Source organism: Sceloporus occidentalis, unplaced genomic scaffold, assembly GCF_023333645.1.
Source record: "Sceloporus occidentalis isolate IW3139 unplaced genomic scaffold, rSceOcc1.0.p SCAF_10, whole genome shotgun sequence".
NCBI lineage: Eukaryota > Metazoa > Chordata > Lepidosauria > Squamata > Phrynosomatidae > Sceloporus > Sceloporus occidentalis.
The window spans coordinates 26,130,558-26,148,668 of NW_028316990.1; positions in this window are offsets into that span (position 1 = coordinate 26,130,558).

Here is an 18,111-nt window from a genome sequence, read left to right on the forward strand (position 1 = left end):
CCATAAATTCTAATCAAGAAGATAATGGGATGGCATTTTGCAACTTTCTCATTTTCTGGAGTTGCGAGGGAAAAATGTTGTCAGTAAAACAAAGATTAATGGAGTGATTAATAGGACTGCTGATATACAAGTGATCTCCAAATGTCTCTTTTGCTTCCTGTAGGACTGATCTAAGCGACAGTATTAGGCATGTTCCCAGAAAAGGAACTTTTTTGTTGTGCAAAATGAATCTTTAAAATCTTTTAGACAGAAAAACGAGAGTTTTTTTCTTGGGGTGCAGGGAGGGAGGCTTGCCATTCAAATGGAGCTTGGGGTCACCATTCTGCAAGACCCAGAGCCACTGGCCACACATGGCAACTAAGGATGCATCCGCACTCCAGAAATAATCCATCTTGATACCACTTTAACTGCCTTTACGTCATGCTATAGAATTCTGGGAACTGTAGTTTTGTCAGACATTTAGCCTTCTCTGTCAGGGAGCTCTGATGCCACAGCAAACTACAATTCCCAGCATCACGAGAAGAAAGATTTTCTGAAAAGTATCAACACAAAGTGTCTATCTTGTTTCGGGCTCTCTGGCCATGTTCTAGAAAAGTTTATTCCTGACGTTTCACCTGCATCTGCGGCTGGCATCTTCAGAGAACGCATTCTCTGAAGATGCCAGCCACAGATGCTGGTGAAACGTCAGGAATAAGCTCTTCTAGAACATGGCCACAGAGCCCGAAAAACCCACAAAAATCTATAGCCTAGAGCAGGGGTAGGCAACCTTTTTGAGCCGGGGGCCGGGTTGTTGTCCCTCAAACAACTGGGGGAGCTGAAGCTGGGGGGGGTGGAGCTTCCACTCTCTGGGGGCGGGGGCACATGCTGGGAGTGGAGCTTCCACCCTCCGGGGGCGGAGCCGCGTGCCTGGGGCGGAGCTTCCCCCAGGGTCCAGGCCTCCTCCTCTTTGCCGGCCCCCAACAGGGCCCCAGGCCCCGTCAGAGGCCGGCAAAAAAGCCAGCGGGGGGCGCCAGTGCTGGAGGCCTCCTCCTCTTTGCCGGCCCTTTTACTGTCGCTGGGACCTTCCAAGAGGGCTTCGGTGGCCGCAGCAGGCCTCGGCGAAGTCTCGCACGACCTTTCTTGTGGTCACACGAGCCTTAGCCTCTAGGCCGCCGCCATTTTGTTTTCCAAAATGGTGGCGAAGTCTCCCGCGACCTCAGGGAAGGTTGCGCGAGACTTCGCCGTCATTTTGGAAAACAAAATGGTGGCCCCTGGGAGCCGGGAAAAGCCGCAATCGTCGGCGGTGGCGACCGAGGAAGGCAGGGGCTGGCGGAAAGGCCTCTGTGGGCCGCATCCGGCCCGCGGGCTGGGGTTGCCGACCCCTGGCCTAGAGAATTGTTTCATCTAGGAATCTGTAGGTCCCCCAGCATGACTCTATGGTTCATTTCTGGTACAGTTGCACTGGAGGAACTAGAGGTTCCTAGAGAGAACATGGGGTCATTCTTACTGGCAGGATGAATTGCTTCGTGATGCGCTCCTGCCCTGATTTGGAAAGCGATTTCAAAAGACCCCTAGTTCTCATTATGAAAGGGTTTGGGGGGGGTTGGAGGCGATAGTGGTTCCCACTGGCAGCACAGCTTTAAACTCCCCTGTCAATCATCTGATGTAAGCCCGACTTGGAAATGGGGGGGGGGGGGTTTGGAGGCTGAGATAGGGTTGCCATAAGCCAGGACCACCAAACCAGGACAAATGTAGGACAACATTTTCAAATGTAGGACACGTTTTTATAAAAATGGAGGACACACAAAAAAATTGATGATTTTTTAAAAAATTTATTCTAGATGCATGTTTCTAAGGTATGATCAAAATGGAGGACATTTTGGCATTATTCCTAGACAAAAAAATAAAAATCAAGATGGGGTGTATATATTTAATAATAAAAATAATGAAAAAATAAAATAAAAAACGAGACAGGGGTGTATATATTTAATAATAAAAATAATGAAAAAAATAAAAAGCAATAATACAAATTAATAAAATAAAAAACAAGAAATAATAAAAATTAATAAAATAAAATAAGTATTTTATATTTTTATAAAATAATTTAAAAACCCCAAAAAACCAAGGCAGACCTAATGGCCACTGACTCAGCTTTCCTCCTCCTCCTCCTCCTCCTCCTCCTCCTCCCCCTCTGCCCCAATTCTGCCCTTCAAGGCACCCTTCCTCCGTCTCCTTCCTCCTCCTCCTCTTCCTTCTTCTCCCCCTCCTTCTGCTCCCCCCTCCTCAGGCTGGCGTGCACGCTGAGGGAAGCGGGGCAGGCGCGCGGAGGGAAGCGGGGCAGGCACGCGTGCACGGAGGGAAGTGGGGCAGGCACGCAGGCGCGGAGGGAAGTGTGGCAGGCGTGCGCGCTGCCGCTACCCCCGGCTGAGGCCCAGGCAGCGCACGCCGAGGAGCCTGTCCCTTTTGACCAGCTGGCCATTGGCTGGCTGGCCAAAGCAAGGGACGAGCTCCTGCTTTAGAGCCCCCTGCGCATGCGGGCAGGAAAGCCCTGGCCCTGGCGTGGGAGGCTTGGCAGCGGCGGCGGTAGTGCTGCCGCCGCTAAGGAGGAGGAGGAAGGCAGAGCTGGAGGAGGAGGTGGATTGGCGCTGCCCAGGGTCCCACCACTCCAGGAAGAGCAGGAGGAGGTGGGTTGGCGCTGCGGCCAGCCGCATTAGCGGCAGTGGCAATGGCCGCAGGAGCGGGCCCCGAACCGGGACCAATGCATGGCTGGGGGCCAAACCGGGTTGGGACCGGGAGGGGCCCCCAAAAGCGGGATTTTCCCAGCGGCCACTGGGATATGGCATCCCTAGGCTGAGAGAGTGTGTTCTGAGGCTGAGAGAGTGTGATGGCAATGGAGCAAGGCAAGGCAGAGGGAAGGGGAGAAGAGGAGGAGAAGACAGAGGCAAGGAACCAAACATCACACCAATAATGATAAGACAGCACTTGGCTGGGGGGAGGGGATGATATCTCCCCAAAAATGGGGAGGGATGGCAAACAGCCCTCTGCCATTTGTCCCTCTCCTCCAGAATGCTGCGACAGGAACTGGTTCCAAATGGGAACCAGGGTCATTTAATTCGCTCAGCAATCCGATTCTTTTTATAGTGGGAATGGGGCCCATGTTTATTGAATCTGCAAAACTCATAGCTGCAAATGTGGAGGTCCAACTGTGTTTCAAAGCACTTGGCACGCCTGAACCTTGTGACAACTCTTCCCGTGAACTTGTGCGTTGGTGTCATTTGGGCTTCTTTTTTCCTCTTGTCTCTTCCAAAATAAGTTTAAGGAAGATTCTATAGAGCTTTTTTGTGGGTCTTTTGGGCTATATGGCCATGTTCTAGAAGAGTTTATTCCTGACCTTTCGCCAGCTTCTGTGGCTGGCATCTTGCGAGAATGCATTCTTGGAAGATGCCAGCCACTGATGCTGACAAAGTGTCAGGAATAAACTCTTCGAGAACATGGCCATATAGCCTGAAAAACCCACAAAAAACTATGGCTGCCGGCCATGAAAGCCTTTGACTTCACATTCTATAGAGCATCTGTACCGCTGCAAACCCCTTTACAAAACAGCATGAAGGATGATTTCCTTCAGCTGAGAGATACACAGATGAAAAATAGAAAGCCACGCCGCAGCGTTCATACATGGAGATGTCTCTCTTCCCCACCAATTTGCTGTGTTTTTGTCTTGCTTGCAGGTTTCAAAGGATGCCAAATTCTTCTCCTGCCGTTGGCTCAGAAGTAGACCATGCCTCTTCCCGCTTGACAAAATTGCTCCCCACCAACTCCATGAAACAGAACCGACCGATGTTAATCCTCTTTAAACTGGAGTGTGCGGCGAAGGGAGGAAGATAACACAGGTGTTTTAAAAGGTGGCTTTAAAAATAGCAAAGTGGAGCAAGACGAGCTGCAGGTCACTCAAAGGAAGCACAATAAAGAAGGCTTCCCTGGAGTCAACCGAGGTCCTTCTCCTTTAAAAATTATCTGAATAGAGATAGCAAAGTTAGACAAGCAAAGCACACAGATAACTGGTGCTATTACAGAATAACACAATCGGAGCACGACGTCCACGGAAATCCCACTCCCTCCCATCCAGTACATCTCTAAACAAGAAATACAGTCAGCCTTCCATATCCACGGATTTTGCATCCACCGATTCCACCATCCACAGCCTGACAATATTCCCCCCAAAGAATTTCCAAAAGCAAACTTGGATTTTGCCATTTTATATAAAAGACAATACTAGGATTTCTGTCCCCGGCTACCTTTCTGAAATCACCTTGATCAGTAGTTCCCAAACTGTGCCCTTTAAGAGCTTTTGGACTTCAGCTCCCAGAAGCCTCAGCTGTGCTGGCCAATAGTCTGGGATTCTGGGAGCTGAAGTCTAAAATCCCTTAAAGAGCACGGTTTGGGGACCACTGACCTAGAGTTTTATCAGAAGCATTTGGTACTCTACTTTAATATTGTTTTATAATTTAGATTTTACTATATGTATGATCTGTTTTTCACAGTTTTGTATTTTAATGGCATAACTTGCTTAATTTTGTATAGTTTATATTTTTATGACTTTTAGATTGCGTGCCATTGGTAGGTTATAGGCCGTTTGCATGATGCCTGTAAAAATGCCATGCAAATTTATGGCGCTATATCAGTGATGGAGAACCTTTTAGAAGCTGAGTGCCCAAACTGCAACCCAAAACCCAATTATTTATTGCAAAGTGCCATGTCCCTTTGGCTTTCTAGTAACAAACCCTGGCAAACTCTGTGCTGGGGCGACGGCACATGTGCCCACAGAGAGGGCTCTCAGTGCCACCTCTGGCACATGTGCCATAGGTTCGCCATCACTGCGCTATATAAATAAACAATAATAGTAATAATAATTAGAATATAATATCGCATGAGAAAACAAAGCAAAAACCGAGTTGAACAGTAGCGGCTTTCTCTGTGCCTTACTGTATTACATTGCCATGCTTCAGTTTTCTTTCCAGAGAAGATGGTTGTAAAGGTGCATACCGTATATATGCGCCGACCTCATGTATAAGTCGAGGGCAAGTTTTGGGGCCAAAATGTATGGATTTTGCAATGATCCGTGGATAAGTCGAGGGTAAAATTTAGGGACATATAGCAAAGGATCTAAAGGATGAAGCAAAGCAAAACAATGTCAAAGAACTTACAAAAGTCCAGCAGATATCTCTCTTTGAGTTTACTCTTAAGACTGGATGGATGAGAGAGTCGAGGGGGTCAGTGCTTCCCATATTATGCTCTTCCTTCTCATTAGGAGATGGTTTCTTCTTTTAAATAAGAGTTAAGATACAGCACTTGCATTGACCCGTGGATAAGTCGAATCAGTTTTATGACCTAAATTTCTAGACTTATACATGAGTATATACAGTATTTTTTCTTGCTGGAAAAATCTATTCAACAAAAGACAAGGTTTGCTGACTGTCTCCTGCAGGAAGAGAACTGAAGTGCTACAACGTCATGCAGCAACTCCTCTCCGGCTCCATTTCCACTTTGTTTTCACATGCAATAAAGCTCTTAGTATCATCCCAATATTAACCATCATGACCAGGGAAAGAAGTCCACCATCTGAGTTATAACAACAGCCATAGGTTGATGACTCTTCTTATTTTGCAGCTCCAAAACAATTAAGCATTGTGTGGGCGGTTTGTATGAATGTGTGCATTTCTCGATAAGACGAAAATCTACTTGACACCATGTAAGTGCTGTTTACTCTATGCCTGGCTAAAATTCCTGTGGTTTCCATTGCTTAATGAGGAATTTAAAAAAAAGTAAATATATGATATATTACAAATCTAATTAAGTTTTGTGAGCTTAAAAGAAGGTACACTTGTAGCCTGCATTTGTATCACACAAGGTTTGGCCTTGTAAATGAGATGAAACACCATTAATAATCAAGCAAAATGAGGTCAGCTCTATTATAGCTTTCGCTCTTTCCACTCCTATTATCATAATTTTACACTTCTCATGCTTCACAATTGAGCAATGATTACTTTGCTAAATACTACATGAGTTTTGATAAAACAAACCCCCTGAGGAATCGGGGGGGGGGGGGGAATAAGTCATTTCTATTCAGCAAAAAAAATAATAATCCATTTTCACATTAGGGTTGCGCAGGATATTACAAACCCAATTATCACTAGTATAATAAATAAGATGACAACAATCAAACGCAAGCCGTGGTTTCACAGGCAGGATAGATAAAAAGCCATCCTCCGCTGGAAACTACAAGAGCGCTCTTCAATACCCACTCAGGAAAATAAAAAGGTGGAGGGTGTAAAATTACAAATTGTCATCCCAAAGGAGTTATTAAACTCTTGTCACCAATGTCAAGAAATGGGATGGCAATGGGTCTTGCACTGATAGGTACTAGAAAGGAGCAGATGGATTGGGCCCTTCATGTTCGCGGGAATTCGGGGAGTACGACCCCCGTGAAAGTGGGAACCTTACTGCATTACAGTTGAAACAGTCCCTTAGTGTTCTTAAAGAGACCATTCTGGGGACGCTCAGCAGCAGGGAATGCATTTTATCACACAGCAGGGCCGCCACCACCGCCGAGCATCCCCATTCCATTCTGGAAGTGTTCCCCAGGGTCAATTTTCAGGAACGCTTCTCAAGGGTTCCTGAAAATCGGCCCCCTGGAACACCTCCGGAATGGGCTGAGAATGTTCAGCGGCGGGGGCAGCCCTACTGTGCGATAAAATGTGTTCCCCTCCACCAAGCGTCTCCAGAACGGTCCCTTTAAGAACGCTAAGGGACCGTTCCAACTGTAATGCAGTAAGGTTCTGGGAAAATGGGAAATAAAAAAAACACCTTTTTAAAAACCTGAGACCACATCTCTCTAGGAATCTCTAGGTCTTCCAGCAGAACTCTGTGTCAGCTTCTGCTGAAAGTTGACTATAAAATCCTGCTGGAGGACTTACATGTGCCTAGAGAAGTGTTCTCTCTAGGTACCGTGTTTCCACTGTCTTATATTTATTTTCCTCAGTTAGACACACTATGGCTTATTTTCAGGAGTGTCTTATTTTTATTAAGTATGGTACAACAATCTACATTAATTCAAATATAGTCGTCTTCTTCTGGAACATCGTCATAATTCTCCAAACTCCAGATCCATCCTGAATTTCTTGCGACTCCATTTCCTTTAGAACCATTGACCCCAATCTTTCATGTCAAGCAATAGCGCTCTCATTAAATGAGCAGCTCTTATCCATGAACAGTTCTTGAAAATCGGCCTCTGTGGATCAGATGGGGAATGGAGAGACTTCCGGTGGCGTTGGCAGCGTTCTCATGGCGTCCCCCCATGCGGTAAGATGAGTGATATCCCCATTCTGCTCCCTTCCCGTCCCTTTCCATTCCATGCCAGGCCTATTACTATGTCTTATTTTCGGGGTATGGCTTATATTGCGCAAATGCTTAGAAATCCTGGTACGACTTATTTTATGGGTGTGTCTTATTTTGGGGGAAACGGGGTATCTCCGTTTCACATAGCACAAAACTATGGGCAACTTCCACTGGAGAGAACATATTAATCAAATCCACGAATAATCAGACCTGCAAAGTCAAAGCCACAAATATGGAGGAGCGACTGTACATTGCTGGTCAACTCATGGTGCACCACTTTAACTGCCATGGCTCACTGCTGTGGAATTCTAGGAACTATCATTTGCTGCAGCACCACTCTGTAGCACTGAGCCATGGCATTTAAAGTGGTGTCAACCTGGATTATTTCTGCAGTGTGGATGCAGCTTTTGAATGCCTGGAGGTATACCCAGTTCTGGAACAAAACAAAGGGGTACCTAATAGAGCAGTGGTTCTCAACCTTTCTAATGCCGCAACCTTTTAATATAGTTCCTCGTGTTGTGGTCATTCCCAACCATAACATTATTTTCATTGCTACTTCAGAACTGTAATTTTGCTACTGTTTGCCGATGTTTTAGGCTGTGAAAGGATCATTCGACCCCCAAAGGTCTCACGACCCACAGGTTGAGAACCGCTGTAATAGAGCTTTAGAGACAGTATCAGATGGATGCACAGGTAAGTCCCCTTCCCTTCTTCTCTTCTTTTGCTGACTTTTTCCTGATTTTATAGCCCCCACTGGGGAGGAAAATAGTTCCCATCATTTGGGAGCTCCGCAAAGTGGGCTTAGCATCCTAAATCACATTATAATGTGGAGATTTTCTCTCTGGGCGCCTGTGTTTCAAATGCGCTCTAATCTGACTTTGAAAAGAACCCTTTGGCTCGCTCCCCGGCACTGCTTCTTTCTTTCTTCCCCCCTTCCTTTCTTTGCAGATGCCAGCACTCCACGGCCTTCTCTTTTTGTAAAAGAAAAAATAAAGCAACACCTAGGAGTGTTTGACAAATTAAACCATCCCTTTCGGCTTGTTCTGCCCCTCGCAAGGGTTTTACCAAATACCTCCATAATCATATCTTAGGAAATAGACCTGAAGCCACCTCCTGATTGACTTGCTCCATCTAAATGCAGATGAAGCCCTACGCCTGCCAATAATTTGGAAATGGAGGCCGGCACACTCGCCTCCCGTCCCGATCATTTGCAAAATGGCTTTTATTCACTTGCAGATCAACCGTAAGAAGATTGCTAATAAAAATATACAATGGGACTATTCGGAGGAGGGGGAGAGATCTTCACAACAAGAAAGGATTTTATAATTATTATTATTTTATTTTCCCCTCCTTTTTTCCCCCTTTGATTTCAAGCTTTAGGCAAAACAAGATGAAAACACAATTCTATTTTGTTCGTTTTCAATATCTAGTCGGAGTACGTCCTCGTAGGCAAAACAAGCTTCCTAATACAATTTTTCCTCCCAGGCGTATGTTTTGTTATACTTCTCCTCCCTTTTCTTCATCCTACCTATTCCTCAGCATTTAAGCGGCGACAATGGATTCCCATCCCAACCTCCAGCCCTTGAAGAATTGCTCAAGAAATGACTTAATTTGGGAGTTTGGAAAATGTTTCTCCAATTGTCGATTGATTTAAGGACTGCATAGTCTTAGCTCAGACAAAAGCAAGTTATAGGACAGTTTGTTTGCTGAACCCTGATGAAAAAAATGGGCCATTCTAATTTTATTGGGATTTTATTGACCTCTTCTGTATCCTCCATCTCTAAGTCCTTGGATGTTCTTCCCAAAAAGGACCACCTCCCTGCCCTTCAGTTCCTTGGAAAGGTTGCTAAAGACCAAAGGCCTTTTCATGCTACACAATGACAGCACTGTGGTTTCATTTTAACTGTTATGGTTCCATCTCTCCAATTCTGTTTTTTGCCATTATTATTATTATTATTATTGTCATTGTGCGCTTTCAAGTCGCGTCCGAATTATGGCAACCCTAAGGCCACATCATGGTTTTTTTTCTTGGCAGGATTCGTTCAGAGGGGGTTTGTCATTGCCTTCTCCTGAGGCTGAGAGCATGTGACTTGCCCAAAGTCACCCAGTGGGTTTCATGGCCGAGCTGGGAATCAAACCCAGGTCTCCTGACTTGTAGTCCAACACTCAAGTCACTATCCACACTGCAGATCCCAAGATTTCATAGGGTTCAGTCATGACAGTTAAACTGGAATCTATGTTTTATAATTTTCTATATAAGGGTACCCAGTACTAGGGGGAAATAATACACTATTATTAGGAGCCAGCATAGTGTAGTGGTTCCAGCATTAGACTAAGACTCTGGAAACCACAGTTCAATTTCCATCTTGGACATGGAAACTCACTGGGTGAAATTGGGCAAGTCACACTCTCTCAGTCTCAGGGGACAGCAATGGCAAAGCTCCTCTGAACAAATCCTGCCAAGAAAACCCCTTAAAGGCACACAACACACACACACATAAATTATTATTATTTATTATTACTACTATCCTGCCTTTCATCCAGTGAACTCAAGGCAACACACATGGGTCTCTTTCCTTCCCTGTGTTATCCTCACAAATACAGGTTGAGCTGAGAGGAGGATAGATATTGATGCAGGTCAGACTATTGGTTCATCTTCCAGTGGTTCTCAACCTTTGGCCCTCCAGATGTTTTGGACTTCAGTTCCCATAATTCCTTGAGTATTGGCCAAGTTGGCTGAGGCTGCTGGGATCTGAAGTCCAAAACAAATGGAGGACCAAAGGTTGAGAACCACTGATACACTGTAGAAAGAATGCAGTTTGGCACCACTTTATGTGCCATTGCTTCATCCTATGGGATTTGTAGTTTTATAAAGGTTTTAAGGGTCTGATAGGTCCGTAACTGGTTGCACACTCTTGGCGCTCAGTGAAAGGGTGGTGTAGCACTACAGCTGCGTAACAACAGGTGTAGATTTACAGTATGCATCATGATGCAAGATTTCAGCCAGTAGGATCTGGTCCTGGGGGAAACTGCCAAATATCTCCAAATTGAGTCCTACAAGATAGTAATCTTCAATTCAAGCATCCCTTCTCAGCCATTGAGAAGACCACAGCCTGAGGAGCCAGCAGAAGAGAATAATAATCTGATTAAACTAGGTCTGAAATCCTGTGTCAGGGAGTTGAAATGTAACTTTACGCTCCCTGAGTTATGTGGCAGTTGTGCATTGATGAACTACAATGCTGCAAAAACCTGCAAAAAAATGTAAATTTGGGATTCAGATGCACACTGTTCATCTGCATGCGCAAGCTAAATGGTATAACACATACAGCTCTCCTTACACAACCTTTCACTCAATGCAAACATCTGCATCAGACCTGCGTAGTACTTCTTTCCTCTCCCATGACTAGCAGAAACATTATACAGATCTTGCATTTCCCAGTGACATATATATAGCTTGAGCCTCCCTTCTCCAAAATTCCAGTTACTTCAAATCCAAATCCATGCAGGTGCATGAGACAGTGACGCTTTTGTTTTCGGATGATTCAGTGTACGCAAATTTTGTTTCATGCACAAAATTATTTAAAATATTCTGTATAAAATGACCTGCGGGCTATGTGTATAAGGTGAATATGAGACATAAATGAATTTCGTGTTCAGACTTGGGTTGCCTCTTCAAGGTATCTCATTATGTATATGCAAATATTCCAAAATCCTAAAAAACCCAAAATCCAAAAGCGCTTCTGGTCCCAAGCATTTTGGATAAGAGAGACTCAACTTGTACATAATTCTGTTGCAATTATGCTGCGTGAATTGTCTTGAGAGGTCTGTGTGCCCCTTAAAAGTGACATAAATATGCCTAAAATAATAAGGAATGATACCACGCAATGCTAAACAGTGAGAACTGCAGATTAAATGAGTCACAGTAAGACAAATCCAATAATTTTGCTTAGGCTGAAACATACAGATCAAGGCATATATTTCTTCTTGCCCAGGATTTTGAATGTATTTAACTATGTTGCCCTTTTCTTTCTGTGCTGAACACTTATGGACACCTTAAGTCATTTTCTGTCATTCCTTTGCAAACAAAAAGGCATCATGGCTAATGATCTCAAGCGAAAAAAGCAATACACTCAAGAGTTATGCACAGGGGTTGCAATATTTTTTAAAAGCACCTGTACACAGCTAACAACCTTTTATATTACACTTAATATATACCTCCTGTCGTCAGTATTTGTCTTCTTTATCGTCTTTTTTCAAAAAGAAAATGTGCATAAAATTACACTAAGTACGCCTATAAAACAATGCAAGGCATGCAGAGGACAAAAGAGCTGTTGTTGGTAAAGGTGTTGGGCAAAGTACAGTGGCGCCTCCGCATACGAGGTCTTTTTATAGGCAGCTTTGAGCATAGGCGCTCAAAGCCGCCAGCGCGCGCGGGGCGGAAGGGGCGGCGCATCCCATTCAATTGAATGGGCGCGCGCACCCGTTGCGCCTCGCGCGCCGCCGCGCACGAGCCCCATTGGAAACAATGGGGCTCGAGCATAGGCGGGTTTTTTTATACGCGGAGGGATCTGGAACAGATCCCCCGCGTATAATAAGGTTCCACTGTATCAGAAAAACACAGAAAGTGAAATCAGAAAGTAAGACGGAAAGACGGAAATCTTAAGATCCCTTGGAAAGGCCTCAAGAAGATGGTTTCATGGGTAGGCCTTCATGAAGGGAGTAGTCCTGTACACCTTCAGATCAGTGTAGTTGGTCTTATTGGAAAGGTGAATCCACCCCAGGTTTCAACTCATCCCAAACTTTAAAGTTGTTATCCAAGACTGAACCTACTTGAAGGATAGTGTCCCTAGGCAGCTCATTCAAATTCTGGGCTAAACCCTAGGATGGATTCACTCTCCTAGGGGTTGTCCGCATGGACTAAAAGACCCAGCTTCCTTCTGGTCTTGTGATGTATAGATCAGTATGTAGAGAGATCTGGTAGTACCTTAGAGACTAACTGAAAGATGCATCTGAAGAAGTAAACTGAAGTCTATGAAAGCTCGCGCTGCCAACTTCTTTCTTTCAGTTAGTCTCAACAGTGCTACAAGATCTCTCTACATATATATTCTACAGACTAACATGGCTATATCTTAGACATATAGATCAGACAATGCAGGCCAAAAACCCCAGGCCAGGATTGGGTTAAATCCTGCCTGTCCAGATGCAGGTCCAGAGGATCCAGACCACAGGATAAAGAACATTTACCCTTGGGTAGTTAACTCCCAAATTTTCATGGAGTTTCTAGGAAACTCTCTAGCAACTCTATAGGCTGTTCAGACAGTACTTCATGCTCCTTACCTTACCAACCATTGATCCATTGAGCCAGCCCTCCAGTCACCACATCTTACATAGAAAAGGGATGCCTGGCTACATGAGTGCAGCCCTGTTTCCACATCAGAAATGGCAACTGGGGGGTTTCTCAGTCGGATCAACAACCATCAAGGTAAGAAGTGGCATGTCGAGCTCAAGCCTAGGGTTGGCATTAGGATGAGTGTGTGAATACCCACCTGTCCCTGCACTGACCAACCCAAGTTGGCACATGCTTTCCTGGCCCATCTGCTCAGGCCCTCATTTACTAGGATTTCCAGTTACCACTGGCTCTGATACATCCATGGACTGATTTAGTCCTACTGGATGGAGTTTGCTTGGCATTTGCAGAGGGTGTTGCCAGATGGTTTTCTTTTGTCTCGCTCTGGCTTCCTAGACAGAGTTTGACTGCAATCCCATATCCCCCACAATGTAGCATAAACATCCACACATGGAGATACACTGTGTAAGTACTACACATGTGGAATAGCAACATTGCACAACACAAGTCAAAGCTAGGTGCCATTAGGCAATGCACAATCCATGAAGCATAACCACAATGCAAAGGCCAGGATGCACAACCAAACATGTAATGGGCAGAGCACAACTTACAAAGACTTCCACTTCTCAATCTTCCATTTTTGAAAGAATGTTTTAAAATACTTTCCAAAAATGGTCAAAAATGTGTCTCTCGAGTGTCAGGAAGCCCTGACAAAGTGAGAATCTTTGCAGTTTAGGATTTACTCTGTGCAAAATTCACATATGGCTTTTTGCATAGATGTGGGCGGGGGCAGGGGTCCCACGGGTGGTAAAGGTCGCTGGGGGTCCATGTTGGGAGACTCCGCGCCCTGAAATCACACACAGTTCACCTGGGGTGCTCTCGACAACTTTCAAACTTTATTCCAACAACGCCCCGTCACCAACCCCAACTCTCGTTGTGGACCTTCTCAGCGGCAGTAAGGCCTTGGCCTAGTTCCGTCACTGGCCTCAGCCGGGCCAGTTCCTCCTCCCTGGGCCCCTTTGTCCTTTACTTTCCCTGTGGCTCCGACAGTGAGCCTGCGGGCCTGTAGGACGCTTCCTCAGTCCAATGGGTTGCCGCAGCTGTTTGAGCCTCCGGGCCCTCCCCTCTGGTTCTTCACTCCCACCAGGAGGGCTCCGCACTACCTCCCGAAGCGCCACCTTGGTTTGCTACCAGGTTGAGGGGCTCACCCATGTTGTGCCCACCTCGCCGGGGGCTTATCGCTACCGACACGTGGCAGGGTCCCACCCGTATTCTCCCGGACCAGGACGGGGAGCCGAACTTGGCATCTCTTCCTTCTAGGCGGTGGTCCTCATCCTCTCTCCCTTGTCCGCGTCCGCCTCCTCGGAACCCTCTTCCGCGTGCTCCCCTCCTCTCCCTTGATGCCTCGCCCTCCTCCTTAAGAGCCTCACCTCCTGGCCCCTCCCCCATGGTCCTCCCCGGCGCCAGCTGGGTCTCCTTAGACTCTACCCAGCCTGACTCTTCCGCTGGGTCCTTTCTCCCTCCTGCGACCCTCTCTGGCCCTTCTCCTTCCTCTGCCCACTGAGCCCTCCTTCTCTCCTCCTCTGCCCACTCAACCCTCCGTCTCTCCTCCTCTCTACAATAGACTATAGCTTAATTTGCACATGAAGCACCAAATTCTATTCCTGTGCCGAAAATCTCTATAAATATATTTCTGTATACATAATTTCTGCAAATTATGTACAGAATAAGTAATCGATTGCAGCACTCTCTGTGCCGAAAACCACTTTTTCTCCACAGACAATAACATTTCTGCAGGGAAATATTTTCTAAACAGGAAAGGCTGTTTCCTGCATAGAAAACACAATTTACCAAGCACAAATTCTCAGCAGAATTAAGTCCTGAACTTTGAATAGTCTTCTAAAACGGCTCAGTTTCTGAAACCTTTCTCACAGTGGGAACAATATTGCTTAAATGACTTAAATTGCTTCTTTCAGAAACAACATTAGTGAGGAATTACAGACTGCAGAGCACAGGCCCTCGCAAATGCCTGCGCACCGGCTATGTCTCCAGAGATTTTAGATCTATTTCCAAGCAATCTGCAAATCTAGCTAGATCCAGATACAGGTCATTAATGGATATGAGGAAAATCCCTATTCTATTCTAAGGCAACTGAAGTCAAGGCTTCCTATCCTTCTGAGAGACTGCATTAGTGTGGTCCATATTATAGTAAATTGCTCTGCAAGGACCAACACAACTCTCCCTCACCCTAAAATGTGGATGGCACCTTGTCCACATTTTAAGAGATTGTGAAGTTTGATTCCAGATCTGAGTCTGAAGAAGCTTGTTCGCATGACCGACTATAATTGTAACGGAAAGGAAGAAATCACCACAAGAGTTTCGACTGTCCTAAGCTGCATCTGCGCTGCAGAAATAACGCAGTTTGCCGCCGCTTTAACTGCTATGGCTCAAAGCTATGGTATCTTGGGATTTGTAGTTTTGTGAGATGTTTAGCCTTCCCTGCCAGAGAGCTCTGGTGCCATAACAAACTACAGGATGGAAACACGGCAGTTAAAATGATATCAACACTGTAGAAATAATGCAGTTTGACACCACCTTAACCGTCATGGCTCCATCCTACAGAATCCTGGGATTGGTAGTTTGGATACCACTGAGGATTACCAGCACTCTCCAGCAGAGAAGGCTAAAACCTTGCAAAACTACAAGTCTCAGGATTCCATAGGCTGGAGCAACAGCACTTAAAGCAGTGTTAAACTGCATTGTTTCTACAGTGCATATGCACCCGAAGCCAGAGGACATGGACTTTCATATCCTATCTTCCAAACTGTACCAAATATCTCATAACCGCTGTGACCTTACAGTATTGCTGGGGGCCAGCGGATGGCACGTCTTTATTATTTTTGCAGGTTTTGTGGTTGAGAGCCTGTTTCCAAGTAAGACAAACAAGGGGCAAATGGAGAAGAAGGGGACCCATGCTTCTCGAGTGACTTCTCCAATATTTTCAAAATTAGTTCCAATTAAATGCAAGACGCAGGGCTTTGTCAGGCAACGCCGAGAACTCGGGGAGAAGATGCCTTGCCAGGAGCGTGTCCAAAGTGCACCGTGGAAATAATAAATAGGAGAGGAATAAGAAGGACACCACAGGGCACTTTGTAATGAGAGAAAAGTAAGAGCAATGGGGAAACAACCCATCGGGCTAACCTTATTATACAAGCAAACAAATGAATGGATAGTTTCTTCATTTAAAAAAGAAACAAAAAACGACCAGAAATAGCATGGAAGGAAGGAACACCGCGGTTCTCATCAGCGTTATCAGCTTAGCCCCGCAAATGACTTTCCACCCCATTATTGCTTATAAACAAACCTTTATCCTCGATAGCTTGCCGGCTGAATTAAGATGCTGTATTAAACAGTATATTGCTTCTGTCAAGGCCGATCGGCTGTTTGTGCAGATAATAATGCCAACTGCAACAACAAACCAGCTAGTGTAAATTAACTTAACTGCGTGAAATAATGCCTCCTCTATCAGATTAGCTTGCCGAATGACTTTATCCTTAAATTAAAGCTTGCTGGGGCGTAATAGTAAATCATTTAAATAGCACCAGGTTTTTCAGGTAATGTCTTCATATATTACTGTAATTTCAATTCGCCAAGGCACGCAGATGGCTTTCGTCTCCAGTTCCTTGTCTCGAAAGCTTCCCCACCCCGCACCCCCAGTGTTGCCATTTTGTAATTACTGAACAGGCTCACCGCCTGCCGATTCTAGATTTCCCAGGGTGCACCGGCAAGCCGAGGCAATGTATTTTTAAAAATTATTATTCTTCGGTGGCCCTCGTAACGTAATGTAAATCTTTTATGCTAATGCCGTCAAGGGTTTAAAGCCGGGACTCCAAGGTGCTCCGATGAAGAAATCACCGTCCATCCATCATGCGAATCCTAGGGGGGGACCCAAGAAAATGGCTCACCATTGGTAAGGACTGGCCTGGTGGGGAAGGTGAGAAATATGTGCGGTGGAGGGTTGTGTGCTGCGTTGTTGCTTTGTTTGTGTTCACTTGTTTGTTTGCGGAAGCCCCAGCACCTGTTTCTGCCAGCCGTTCAACGCGGGCTTTAATTTCACAAACCTCAAAGGGATGGGAAAATAATCACTCCTCTTCTCACCTTTATTCACAACCATTTTTGGTTAAATTACACCTCTTCTAAAATGGGGATCACATTGGAAGAACCTCGGAAACAAAACACCACAATGGAGGCTCTCATCAAATATTCTCCACTTGCTATTTTGTCCCATCAGAATTATTGATTTTGCTTGTGTCAGATTTCCCCATTTTAATTCCTCACCACCACTACAGATCCAGCTCTCTTTAGGTTTTGTTTCTTCATCCTTTACGGATTAAAGAGATGGACAATCTCAGTCAGGAATCATTTCATGTATGTGATGAGCTCACAGTGCTACTCTATGGAGGAAAACTGGGAACGGAAGCACTGTTTCCATGTTGGCTGATCCTAGCTATTAAGGGATCCAAAAATGACATGGCATCTCAATAATGGATGTCTACCATCAAAGAAATGGAGCATAATTTCATTAATAACGGAGATCCTCCAACCAAGAAATGGAGCATAACTTTATGCTCATGGAAACAGTGCTTCCATGCTAGTCAAACTGGTTGATCCTAGTTAATCAGGGATAAAACTGAGAATGACATGGTGTCACAATAACTGAGATCCTCCATCTAAGAAATGGAGGTAAAACAAATTAATTTACAAGTTTGATTGGCTCATGTTACCAAAACTACATATCTCAACTGCATCTCAAATGCATCTGAAGAAATAGGCTGAAGTCTACAAAAGTTCATGCCGCCAACTTCTTTCTTTCAGTTAGTCTGAAAGATGTTGCAAGATCACTTTATGTACTGATTCTACAGACTAATGCAGCTATATCTTGACTTCTACATATCTCAAGTGTTGGTGGTAAGGTCACTTAGCTCCATATGTGATTATTTTGCCCACTGGTGTGGTCTGGTCTGAAGTTCTGAATATCATGAGCATCACCATCATCAAAATCATGAGAACCACCAAAGCAAGCAGTGGCTGAATGTCCTAATTCCCAGTTGTTCTCAATTTACAATATAAGCACGTAGATCACAAAGGCGGAGTACAGACTGCCCAAAAAGGATGGTCTGCCCACGCCTTCTTTTGCTCCATGAGGAAGCCACAGTGGACAAACCGTGCGTCTCCCTCGCAGAGCAAAAAGAACCTGCAAAAAGTGGGTTCTTTTTGCAGTGCCCTAATGATGCCGCAGTGTGCCAATGGTGCACTTGCAACGTCATTATGACACCATGATGTGCGGACACTAGGCATCCATTGTATCAAAATGGCAGTGCCCGTCTGTA